Genomic DNA, 13,813 nt, shown 5'->3' on the forward strand with positions numbered 1-13,813 from the left:
TCATTCTGTAAATTATCAGTTTTACAACCCCAGATCTCAGGACCATCTGTTAAAACTGGAACTCACCTACGTCTGTAAATCTCAATGAGCGGGTGAATGGACTTATTCCCAATGCAAGCAAAGACATTGAAAATATAACCAATAGCATATGAGAAGCTAATGCTCCTATTACCCCTGCATGAAGTCCAGCAAAGGTTTTTCTCAAAAGTGACACCTAGGAAGGTAAAGGATCACACTGTCTCAATACGTTTGCCCTTGATACTAAGAGTTTGAGTCTTCACGTTCGTAAGGCCACAAACTATAACAAAGGTTTTGGATCTGTTGGTTTCCAAATTAAGGCTCCCCATGAAGGTCACAAAACCGTCAACGATGGCCTTAAGTCTGTCAGGGGTTCTGGCTAACAAACAGCCTCATCGGTGTAGAGAAGTGCTGGCACTAATCTTATCTGAATTATTGGGACATCAGCTCCTACACTTTGCAAAACAGCATCTCTCTTCTAATATATAATAGAAAAAGGATCAGCGTGAGCACACAGCCCTGGCATACATCTCGCTGGAGTCTAAAGGGGTCTCATTATTCACCGGTGTTCCCATATCTAACTGTAGCAGAGTATTAGAGTGCTACGTGTTCAAAAACTGCACTAACTCCTTCTCTACCCCTTAGCAGTCATGAGATCCCAAAGCTTGGATCTTTTAATGCTGTTAAATGCACTACACAGATCCATAAAAGGAAGATGGATGGCACTCGCTTGAGCAATTTATACTAACTAATAATAAGGTGCAGGTTGAGATATTGTTCAATGGTACCCAATCCTGGTCGAAAGCCATACTGGACCCCCGACAGGACACTACTGTCACTGATGAGGAGTTCCAGCCTGTCTAAGATAATGCCACCCACTATCTTAACGGAAGAGTCTAGGAGGGAAATGGGACGGTAACAGGCCGGGTCCAGCCTGTTACCTTTCTTTGGAAACTGGGACTCCAAGACCCTGGGAACCCAGCGCTGCGGGAGGAGTTAAAAAGGTTTGTGAGCAGTGGGGCCCAAAAATCAGTTTTACACTTGTACAGGTCCATTGGAACACCATTGGGCCAGGAGATTTGTTGGCTAGGCTTTGCAAAATAGTGGTGTGTGAGCAGTAAATGTGCAAGGTGAGCAGTAGAGGTGGGTGAGTCAACAAATTAACAAGGAAAGCAAAGCCGAAACCGAGCCAAAGGCCTGGTATGAGCCAATGTACATGCAGAGCCCTGAAAATATTTGCCATGTAATTTATGCAACAAAAATATGATAAAGCTCCCTAAAATGTTTAAACAGGGTACTTTAACAAGCAGAAGCATTTCACCTAGCACATCGGATCATATAACTGGATTGAGAACCAGTTATTAAAAGTGAACAAATTGGTAAGTCACTACCTATGTGTACTCTATAATATGTGGCCTGGATTCTTAGATGGATCAACATTATAATCTATTAAATCAAACACAAGGCGTTTTCGTACAGCACACATCCTAAACCTGCATATTTGAAGATGTTTTCATATATGATAATTAAAAAAAGAGGAGTAAGTAAAATAAAATATTTAACAAGAAACACACAATTTCATTAATCAGGGTAGAGGGGATTGATCCTACAGTTCTGCCAGTAAATCTGTTGCCCGCTTCACATCAAAGGTTACTCCTTTGCCTATTACTCTTGCCACTTGAGGGTAGAGGGTATGTGGCAGAATGAAGGCACATGAAAGCTCGGCTCGCTTTCGACTCGAGCATCCAAGAGGACCTCGAGGTGAGCCAGAGCCTGGCATCAGGCTCAAGCCTGGTTCAAGCTTTCAGTGGCTCAACACCTCTAGTCAGCAGTGTTTGAATGTGCAGGCTGAGAAGTCCATACATGTGCATGGTGTTAGTGTGTGCAGGGTGAGCAGTGCAAGTGCAGGGTAAGTGGTGTATGGGTGCAGTGTCAGTTGTCTCTGTGTGTAGAATGATCAGTGTCTAAGTGTCAGTGTAGGGTGACTGGTGTTCATTGTGAGCAGTGTGTGAGTGTGCAGGTTGAGCACTGTAGGTGTGTGTTTGCAGGGGAAGCTGTGTGTGTGCGTGTGCGCTCAGAGTGAGCAGTATTTGTATGCAGGATGAGCAGCGTGTCTAAATGCCGCAGGGAGCAATATGTCTGTGTGCAGGGTAAGTAGTTTGTGTGCAGGGAGAGTGGTATACGTGAGTGCATAGTGAAAGATGTGAGAGCAGAGTGAAAGCTGTGAGATGTTTGTGAGTGCATGGTGAGATGTTTGTGAGAGGAAGGTGAATGATTTCTGAGTGGTGTGGAAGGTGAACAGTGTTTAAGTGAGGGGTCAGTGGTGTGTGAGTGTAGGGTGATCAGTCAACGTCAGTGATGTATTAGTGGTGCGCTAGTGCATGGCGAGTGATATGTGAGTAGTTGGAGTGCAGTGTTAGGGGTATGAGTGCAAGACGAGCGATGTGAGTGTGCTGCAAGCTTTCCAGGGTGAGGGAGGAATAGTGCAGGTGAGCGGTGGATGAGTACAAGATGTGATGTGTGTGAGTGCAAGGTGTGAGGTTTAAGAGTGAAGCATAAGAAATATGTAAGTCCGAGGTGAGGAATATGAGTGTGTTGGGATGGAAAAAGTCCTCTGCATGGTAAGAGATGTCTACCCCTGCCTTGAGTGCCCAACTGCACTGTTGTCTAGATCACTATGCAGATTTTTTATCACAGGTGAACACGGATCATGCTTATGTGATGTGACATAGACCTGTCTCAGGAATTACGGTCTTGTTGGACTGGGGTGGGCGCCCAAAGCACTACCTTGATAGTGGTGGAAGGCTACTACCTTCACCAGCAGTTAAGAAGCATGAGCACAGTGGTGGCAGCATGCCGTGTAGTGATCAATAGTAGTGAACAGGACTGTTTTTTCGTGGTGCCACTGGAGTGAGGCCTACAGGCTCACTCACCGTCAGTGATGTATTAGTGGTGCGCTAGTGCATGGCGAGTGATATGTGACTAGTTGGAGAGCAGTGTTAGGGGTATGAGTGCAAGACGAGTGATGTGAGTGTGCTGCAAGCTTTCCAGGGTGAGGGATGAATAGTGCAGGTGAGCGGTGGATGAGTACAAGATGTGATGTGTGTGAGTGCAAGGTGTGAGGTTTAAGAGTGAAGCATAAGAAATATGTAAATCCGAGGTGAGCAATATGACTGTGTTGGGATGGAAAAGTCCTCTGCATGGTAAGAGATGTCAACCCCTGCCTTAAGTGCCCAACTGTACTGTTGTCTAGATCAATCTGCTGATTTTTGATCACAGGTGAAAACGGATCATGCTTATGTGAAGTGACATAGACCTGTCTCAGGGATTACGGTCTTGTTGGACTGGGGTGGGCACCCAAAGCACTACCTTGATAGTGGTAGAAGGCTACTATCTTCACCAGGAGTTAAGCAGCACAAGCACAGTGGTGGCAGCATGCCGTGTAGTGATCAATAGTAGTGAACAGGACTGAATTTTTCCTGGTGCCACTGGAGTGAGGCCTACAGGCTCACTCACCTTTTTAAAGGTTCTGCTGCTGTGTACTTGACTCACCATTGGCCTACATCAAGTGGATGTGAAGTGCTGCATAGTGAAAGAGTGGTAACTCTCTGTTAGTCGTATATGTGCCTGGGAAAGGTACAGTAAAAGGATGGAGCAGTACTGTGCAGTGCATCGGTTGTTAGTATTGGGTGTATGCATGCCTGAGAGGAATACATTACTTGCGAGCTATTGTGCTGTGCATTGTGTGCACAAGGGACCGCATGTGCCGGATGTATGTGTGCTTGCATGAAGTGCAATGCATGAAGAATGAAGAGTTGTGCAGAGCACAGATAGTAAGTGTGTGTGCTAGCAGAGTGTGTGATTTCAACTAACACACCTGGGTTAAAGATAGGAAACTTCAGTGTTGGACACTGCACATAGACTGAGTGTGTGTGCTGGATGCATGGGTACATGTGCAGGTACCATGCATAAATGTCTTAGTGCTGAACAGAAAGTGTGTTATTACACTGAGTGAGTGTGCCTACAATGGCACATTGTATGGAGGATGCTGGGTTCCATTTTGGGAAACTCCAACCTGCCTTGTGAAGACATGAGAAGAAGAGGAATCCTTCCATACACATTTGTGTATTGCTGCCATCTTGTGAACTGGGTGGGGACACACTGGAGGCAACGAAGATATTCCCTTTAAATCTCAAAAGACTTCTCTTTGATAGATCACAAGGAAGAGGTCTGGGCACATCTCAGGAAGAGATGTAGGAATGGTAAGAAGATCATAAAGAGTAGGACTGGGGGTCTAGTATTAACCCTTTGATGCACATATATTACTGTAGCGAACCTCAAGGTGTAAACTCTGGTCACTCCCATGAAATATGTTGTGGACAATACGCTTCGGAGTCGTGCCTGGCTATAGGCTATAAGGGTGAGGGGGTGTTGGAACATGGGATGTCAGGTCACCTAGGGTAGCCTGGCCTAGGGTAAGTCACATTCACTAGAGGCACATGTGTGAAGGTTGCAAACCACCCAGCAATAAATCAACGCAATAACACACAAAAAGGACACTACACCAATATTGGAAAAATACGTACTGGTTTATAAAAATAGTATTTGCTCTCTTGTCTTTAGAAATCACAGTTTAGTACATTACAGTTTGTCTTGAAAATTAATAATAATACTTTCAGTAATGCTATCTTATCATTAGACAGTATCAACAGTTCATTACATTAGACTCCCAAAATTGGTTAGATTTAACTTATTTGAGATTCTATACCTTTCCCCCTCAGGACCTCTATCCACTCAAAAGGAACACATTCAATGAGAGGTTTCAGTTATCCTAGACTTTTACATAAGCGCCAGCAGCCTCTATGAGGAACTTTTACCCCCACTTAATCAGCAGGTACTCTCAGCACAACATTGGCCACTGCTTCTATCCTCAGTATCTACTTCCAGTGGCTACTCCTTCCTGGTTCTGAACTTGTTGATGGTAACTTCGCTGGCTCAATAACCAATTACTGGATCCCAGTCAGGAGGGTTGGGGGGGAGGGGGGAGGGGGGGGGGGGGCGAACAGTAGTACTGTATCCCGTGCTTTTGCACAGAACTTAGCTTTTTCCCCCTCAGGAAGACTCCCTCCTCAGTACCACTACTCAGTCCCTCACACTCCTTACTTCTAATAGAGACTTTAGGATCCGAGTCTCCAGGGGGCTGAGCCGACAGGAGGGCTCCGCCAAAGCTTCAAACAGCAGCGGTTGAATTAGCTACTTCCCGCTCAGCCAGCTGTTCCAACTCGGTGCCGGCGCAGGAAGGAGCAGCAAGGACACTTCCACTCTGCCCAGGAATGACGGCGGACTCACCGCCTATCCAGCCCCTCGAGCTCCTGGCTGATGCAGGCAGGGCGCGCCTCAGTTGACAGGAGCCGCTCTATCCTGCGTTGACGATTCCGGCCGACTCCTCCTCACAGAGCCCGTCGGCTCCACCGGGCATGCGCAGGGATGCAGTGTCTCCTCACTGGAGATCGCGCACCCCCAACGGCGCCTCCCCTTCCGCTCCTCACACTCCGGGACCGGGGAAAATACCACAGGGCTGCTCCTGCAATAAGCGACTGCCTCGCTATCACTCTCCCCTCTTCACAATACCAGCGGCCACAGCGCTGATCCTGCACTGCTCACCAGGCGCTGGCTCGGGGGTAGACCTGCTCAGTTTCACTCCGCTTCCGCCCCTCCCAAGGTTGGCTCCTCTCCACAGCCAGAATCGGCCACAGCAAGTAAGAGATGAAACTCTGGGGGATTCTGTTACTAGGGGAAAGTCACGGCAACCAGGGGCAGGATTCAGTTGACAACTGCACACGGGGGCCACAAAGATTAACCCTTCTCCTTCTAAGCACTGCTCAGTAAAAGTCTCTCTACTGGGCAGAGGACTGCGCTCCGCAGCGCTGCAGTCTCCTTCTCCTTTTCACACCCCTGTATTGCTAGACTTGGGGTTTGTCAGGCGCCCAGGGTTTCCAGTCATCCAAAGCAGCAGGGTCAGGACAAATAACCCAAGGGAGGAAGGGTGGTGAATCAATAGGTCAACCCTCTGACTATCCTACCCCCACCTTCAGCTACAGCCTGTCCTCCAGCTGACTCACTCCAGTAAGACAAAATGGCTGACCAGCATTCCGCCTTTTATAGGCTGACCCTCAGAGGTCCAGAAGGGACCAGAAGGTTCTGGATTGCCCTATTCTACTCTATGGGACAGGTTCTAGGTTTGTCAGTTGTGACAGTTGGTAGCCACCATTTTGTGATTCCAACTATATTCCTGTCAGGAAAGGCCTCTAGGCCTGAGGTGAAAAACTATGAGGGAGAAAGAACACCTATCCCCTTGTCCAACACCTTGAAAAAGCTAGTGAACACAAAAATTAATACATGTACGAGGGGCAAAAAGGGGACAAAATAAATAATAAATTGGAGGGACTACGCAAAAAGTCAGACAGGTCTAACACGCGTCCGCCCTAGCTGAAAGTGGGGAGAACTACCCAACCCCTTGGGAGTCCTCATCACTAAGGCGGAAATACCTAGAGAGACCGTCTGCATTGGCGTGGTCAACTCCAGGTCGATGTTCCACCCGGAAGTCCATTCCCTGTAGGGAGATGGACCACCTCAACAGCTTGGGATTCTCCCCCTTCATTTGCATTAGCCAACGAAGGGGTCGGTGGTCAGTCTGAACCAGGAAGTGCGAGCCAAACAGGTATGGCCGCAGCTTCTTCAGAGCCAAAACCACCGCAAAAGCTTCCCTCTCAATTGCACTCCACTTCTGTTCCCGTGGAAGCAGTCTCCTGGATAAGAAGACTACAGGCTGATCCAGGCCCTCTTCATTTAGTTGCGATAACACTGCCCCAATGCCATGTTCTGATGCATCTGTCTGGACAATGAACTCCTTGGAGAAGTCTGGGCCCCTCAGGACCGGTGCTGCACACATTGCCTGCTTCAGTTTCTCAAAAGCTTGCTGACAAACGTTCGTCCAAACTACCCGTCGAGGTTGTTTCTTGGAGGTGAGCTCTGTGAGAGGCGCTACGATAGTGCCATACCCCTTCACAAAGCGACGGTAGTAGCCTGTGAGGCCCAGGAAAGCTCGGACCTCAGTCTGTGTCTTGGGGGGTTCCCAGGCCATGATTGCCTCAATCTTTGCCTGCAGGGGCTGCACTGTCCCCCTACCCACCAAGTGTCCAAGGTACACAACCGACCCCTGCCCAATCTGGCATTTGCTGGCCTTGATTGTCAATCCAGCTTGTTTCAGGGCCTGGAGAACTGCTTGCAAATGTTGCAAATGGTCCTCCCAACTGTTACTGAAGACAGCAATGTCATCCAGGTATGCAGCAGAGAAACTCTCCATTCCAGAGAGGACCTGGTTCACCAGCCGCTGAAATGTGGCGGGGGCATTTTTGAGCCCAAAGGGCATCACGCAAAATTGGAAGTGTCCCTCAGGCGTGGAGAAGGCTGACCTTTCCTTTGCTCCATCTGTCAAGGAGATCTGCCAGTACCCTGAAGTGAGGTCAAAGGTACTTAGATATTGGGCAGCTCCTAGCCGGTCAATTAATTCATCCGCCCTAGGGATCGGATGAGCATCAGTCTTTGTAACTGAGTTCAGTCCCCGGTAATCCACACAGAACCTCAGTTCTGGTGTGGTGCCTGGTGGAGCGGCATTTGGCACCAGCACGACTGGACCAAGGACTGTTGGAAGGTTTTATAACTCCAAGCTGTAGCATCTTGGCCACCCCTCCATGGATGCTAGCCTTCACCTTGTCGGACAGCCGGTAGGTCTTCGACTTCACTGGTGGGCTGTCCCCTGTGTCCACATCATGGGTACACAGGTAAGTCCTTCCCGGGACAAGGGAGAACAACGTAGAGTACTGCTCCAGTATCTGGCGGCAGTCCTCCCGCTGTTCAGGAGTTAGAGTGGGAGAGAGAATCACTCCCTCCACTGACCCATCCTTCTCTTGAGACGAGAACAAGTCTGGGAGAGGTTCGCTTTCCGCTTCCTCTTCCCCATCAGTCACCATCATTAAAATGACCTCGGGCCTCTCATGGTGGGGTTTGAGCCGGTTGGCATGCAGCACCCGTAGGGGCTGTCGAGGGGTCTTAAGGTCCACCAGGTATGTGGCCTTACCCTTCTTTTCCAACACTTCAAATGGGCCTGTCCAGCGATCCTGGAGGGCACTAAGCTCTCCAGGTTCCATCACCCACACTTTCTGGCCAGGCTCCAATTCCACCTGGTGAGCATTGTGGTCATACCACTCCTTCATGACTGCCTGGCTGGCCTCCAAGTTGTCAGAAGCTTGCTTCCACAACTTCGCCATTTGGCTCCTGAAAGCCAGCATGTAGCTCACCACATCCTGGGGGGGTCTCCTGGGAGATTTTTCCCAACCATCCTTCACCAGGCTGAGAGGACCGCGTACAGGGTGCCCATACAGAAGTTCAAAGGGGCTGAAGCCCACTCCCTTCTGTGGCACTTCCCTGTAAGAGAATAGCAAACAGGGTAGGAGGACGTCCCATTTCCTCCGCAGGCCTTCGGGCAGACTCCTGATCATGCCCTTCAAGGTTTTGTTGAACCTCTCAACCAGTCCATTTGACTGGGGGTGGTAAGGAGTGGTGAACCGGTAGGTCACTCCACACTCCTTCCACATTGCCCGCATGTAAGCTGACATGAAGTTGGTCCCCCTGTCAGACACAACTTCTTTAGGGAAACCCACTCGGGTAAAGACCCCCATTAGGGCCCTAGCCACCACAGGTGCAGCGAATGTCCTCAGAGGAATTGCCTCTGGGTATCGTGTGGCATGTTCTACCAGAACCAGGATGAACCTGTGACCAGCTGTTGTTGGTGGATCTAAAGGCCCTACAATGTCGATGCCGACCCTTTCAAAGGGGGGTGCTAACGACTGGAAGTGGTTCCAGGGGAGCCTTCAGCTTCACCCCTGTTTTCCCACTGGCCTGGCACGATACACATGTCCGACAGTAAGTGTTGGACGCCACTTTCATCTGAGGCCAGTAAAAGTGGTGGACAAGCCGAGCAAAGGTCTTGTCCTGACCTAAGTGTCCTGCCAAGGGTATAGCATGAGCCAATTCCAGCAGAAAGGCTCGGTATTGTTGCGGGACTACCAAGGCCCTTGATGAACCAGGTAAGGGTACCTTGGGTTCACTGTAGAGGAGTCCATCCTCCCAGTAAATATGGTAGTGTCCCGTAACATCACCTGCTGCCTGGGCTTCAGCCTGTCGCCTCAGTCCCTCAAGGGTAGGGCACTCCCTCTGCCCCTTACAGAATTCCTCTCTGGTAGGTCCTCCCTCCACATGCCACTCAGCAGGGATGGGTAAATCCTCCAGAGAGTCTACTTCCCCCTCCACGGACTCCTGGTCCACCACCGCAGGTGGCCGATCTGTCACATGGGGTGTGGAAGCCGAAGCAGGCTCTTCCTGTCTTCGGGTCTGTCCCTTTTTGGCAGCGGGTTGGGCCATCGTTCCAGGCTCAAACCCAGGCGAACTCCCTCTCCGGGCAGTCGCAGACCGTGTGCTCACACAGGCCCAGTCAGGTGTACCCAGCATCGCAGTGTGCGTCCGGTATTCCACCTCTCTCCAAGCGTTGTGCTCCATGTCATTCCCCAGCAGACAATCAACTGGCACGGCAGGGCTTACGGCAACTCGAAGTGAACCTGCAACCCCCTCTCACTCAAAGGGAACCTCAGCCACTGGATAGTGGCCCATTCTGCCATCAGCCATCGCGGCGGGGTGGAGTACATGGGGAACCACCTGCTCTGGAGACACCAGTTGACTTCTCACCATAGTCATACTGGCTCCTGTATCTCTCCGAGCCTCCCCTCTCTGGCCATTGATGGTGACCCATTGCCCTTACTTTGCAGTATTTGGGGGCACCTGGATCTTAGGAACCATCTCCCGTTCTCCCAGGGACACTAAGGTGACACCCGCCCACTCACCCCCCTTATCTAAGGGCAACTCCTCCCCAAGCGCTACACTAGCTACTCCCGGTGGTTTTCCTCCGGTGGGAGGGGGTGGTCTCTTTGGGCATCTGACATCTCCCTTATAATGTCCAACACCACCACACTCAAAACAGTGGAGACCCCTTGGCTGCTGGCTTTGGCCAGGATTAGGGTTTCTGGGCGGGTTTGCCTTAGGAGTGAAACCTGTTCCCTTTCCTTAGAAATTGTTTTGTGGACCTTTAGAGAACTCCCTCTTTTTATATCCCCCCTCCTTCTTCTGGGGGGCGCCCTGTCCGGCCTTTTGGGAATACCCTCCAGTCCCCTTTGAGGACACCCGGGTACTTGCCCAGATGTCCGCCTCCTCTGCAAGCTTCCGGGGATTGGTCAGCTTGCTGTCCACCAGGTGTTGGCGCAGCTCGGGAAAATATTTCTCGAGGAGGTGCTCTTTCAAAAATAGATCAACCCCTCATAATCCTTCACCTCACTGCCCTTGACCCAGCCCTCTAAGGCCTTTCTGGCGTAGTCAAGGAAGTCCACCCAGTTCTGGGTGCTTAATTTGTGGCTCCCCCAGAACTTCTGACGGTACCTTTCTGGGGTAAGCCCAAACTTCCTTACCAACGCCAGCTTCATGGTGGGGTAGTTGGTTTGTTCCTCTGGTTCTAGGGCCAGCAAGGTGTCCCGACCAGCAGGGGGCATGTACTTATACAAACCACCCCCCAGTGCTACTCCTGCACCCCATGGGCTCTTAGGGAGACCTCATAGGCAGCCAACCATTTGGCTATGTCGTCTCCCTGACTAAAGCTAGCTATAAGGTCTTTTGGTAAATAGGGTCTGGACTCCCTGGCTGTCTCTTTCGTTTCGCTGCCACCGTTCATTACAGGAGAGGACCCCCGTCGTAGGTTCTGGAGTTCTAATTCCTTCAACCTGAACTCATGGGCCATCCTCCGCTCCTCCTTCTCCTGCTCCAGCTTAGCCAACTCCCATTTTAACTGTCTCATTTCCCTCCGGTCAGTGAGCTCGGCTTCAGTCAGGCTTCCACCGGAGACACTACTGCCCCTCCGGGAATAGGACACTGGTCCTGGGAGTAGGTTTTCCCCCTCTGATGGAAATAAGCTTTCTATCTCCACAACCGTGTCCCGGTCTGTCCCTTCATCCTCCTCCTTCCCTTCTTTGTGTGCCTCCACCCAAGCCCTTAGACTGGTTTGGAGCTCCCCCTTCCTGGCACCATGCTTAAAAAATACCCCCATTTGCGGGCAGAAATCTTTCAGCTGAGCCACAGAATAGGTGTCTAGTTTTTCTAATGCAAACTCCATTTTGAGATAAGCAAAACCAGATTATCCACACAAGGAAATTAGAGTTGCAAGGGCAACCTAAAGCCACCTCCACCCCACCACCAGGAACAAATTTGGAAAAACAAATGGACAAATTAGGAGGGCCGCTAGGAGAAAACTCCTGGTGTAGGCTAGTGTATTACGTTCAATTACTACTGAGTAGCTGCAACCACAGTCAGGATCCCACCGCTAGACACCAACTTGTTGGAACCTGGGATGTCAGGTCACCTAGGGTAGCCTGGCCTAGGGTAAGTCACATTCACTAGAGGCACATGTGTGAAGGTTGCAAACCACCCAGCAATAAATCAACGCAATAACACACAAAAAGGATACTACACCAATATTAAAAAAATACGTACTGGTTTATAAAAATAGTATTTGCTCTCTTGTCTTTAGAAATCACAGTTTAGTACATTACAGTTTGTCTTGAAAATTAATAATAATACTTTCAGTAACGCTAACTTATCATTAGACAGTATCAACAGTTCATTACATTAGACTCCCAAAATTGGTTAGATTTAACTTCTTTGAGATTCTATACCTTTCCCCCTCAGGACCTCTATCCACTCAAAAGGTACACATTCAATGAGAGGTTTCAGTTATCCTAGACTTTTACATAAGCGCCAGCAGCCTCTATGAGGAACTTTTCCCCCCACTTAATCAGCAGGTACTCTCAGCACAACATTGGCCACTGCTTCTATCCTCAGTATCTACTTCCAGTGGCTACTCCTTCCTGGTTCTGAACTTGTTGATGGTAACTTCGCTGGCTCAATAACCAATTACTGGATCCCAGTCAGTTTGGGGAACCAACAGTAGTACTGTATCCCGTGCTTTTGCACAAAACTTAGCTTTTTCCCCCTCAGGAAGACTCCCTCCTCAGTACCACTACTCAGTCCCTCACACTCCTTACTTCCAATAGAGACTTTAGGATCCGAGTCTCCAGGGGGCTGAGCCGACAGGAGGGCTCCGCCAAAGCTTCAAACAGCAGCGGTTGAATTAGCTACTTCCCGCCCAGCCAGCTGTTCCAACTCGGTGCCGGCGCAGGAAGGAGCAGCAAGGACACTTCCACTCTGCCCAGGAATGACGGCGGACTCACCGCCTATCCAGCCCCTCGACCTCCGGGCTGATGCAGGCAGGGCGCGCCTCCGTTGACAGGAGCCGCTCTATCCTGCGTTGACGATTCCGGCCGACTCCTCCTCACAGAGCCCGTCGGCTCCACCGGGCATGCGCAGGGATGCAGTGTCTCCTCACTGGAGATCGCGCACCCCCAACGGCGCCTCCCCTTCCGCTCCTCACACTCCAGGACTGGGGAAAATACCACAGGGCTGCTCCTGTAATAAGCGACTGCCTCGCTATCACTCTCCCCTCTTCACAATACCAGCGGCCACAGCGCTGATCCTGCGCTGCTCACCAGGCGCTGGCTCGGGGGTAGACCTGCTCAGTTTCACTCCGCTTCCGCCCCTCCCAAGGTTGGCTCCTCTCCACAGCCAGAATCGGCCACAGCAAGTAAGAGATTAAACTCTGGGGGATTCTGTTACTAGGGGAAAGTCACGGCAACCAGGGGCAGGATTCAGTTGACAACTGCACACGGGGGCCACAAAGATTAACCCTTCTCCTTCTAAGCACTGCTCAGTAAAAGTTTCTCTACTGGGCAGAGGACTGCGCTCCGCAGCGCTGCAGTCTCCTTCTCCTTTTCACACCCCTGTATTGCTAGACTTGGGGTTGGTCAGGCGCCCAGGGTCTCCAGTCATCCAAAGCAGCAGGGTCAGGACAAATAACCCAAGGGAGGAAGGGTGGTGAATCAATAGGTCAACCCTCTGACTATCCTACCCCCACCTTCAGCTACAGCCTGTCCTCCAGCTGACTCTCTCCAGTAAAACAAAATGGCTGACCAGCATTCCGCCTTTTATAGGCTGACCCTCAGAGGTCCAGAAGGGACCAGAAGGTTCTGGAATGCCCTATTCTACTCTATGGGACAGGTTCTAGGTTTGTCAGTTGTGACAGTTGGTAGCCACCATTTTGTGATTCCAACTATTTTCCTGTCAGGAAAGGCCTCTAGGCCTGAGGTGAAAAACTATGAGGGAGAAAGAACACCTATCCCCTTGTCCAACACCTTGAAAAAGCTAGTGAACACAAAAATTAATAAAGGTATAAGGGGCAAAAAGGGGACAAAATAAATAATAAATTGGAGGGACTACGCAAAAAGTCAGACAGGTCTAACAGGGGGGCATAGGATAGTAAGTGTATTTTTTTAGGGATTAGGGTGGGTAGGGCTATAGGGTGGTAAGGGTATTTTTATGGTTTAGGGATGGGTAATGTTATGGGTGCTAAGAGTATTTGTCTGGTTTAGGGGTTGGTAAGGGTATTGGTGCTTATGGTATTTTTAAGGCTTAGGGCCCCTTAGGGCAGAGGGGTGGGTAAGGGGGGATGTGAGGCTTCCCTCCCAAAAAAAGGTAAAACAAATTATAATTAAAATTAACATTTTAATACAGTTTTTGAAAT

The sequence above is a fragment of the Lissotriton vulgaris genome, chromosome 7 (assembly GCF_964263255.1).
Source record: "Lissotriton vulgaris chromosome 7, aLisVul1.2, whole genome shotgun sequence".
In the NCBI taxonomy this organism is placed as follows: domain Eukaryota; kingdom Metazoa; phylum Chordata; class Amphibia; order Caudata; family Salamandridae; genus Lissotriton; species Lissotriton vulgaris.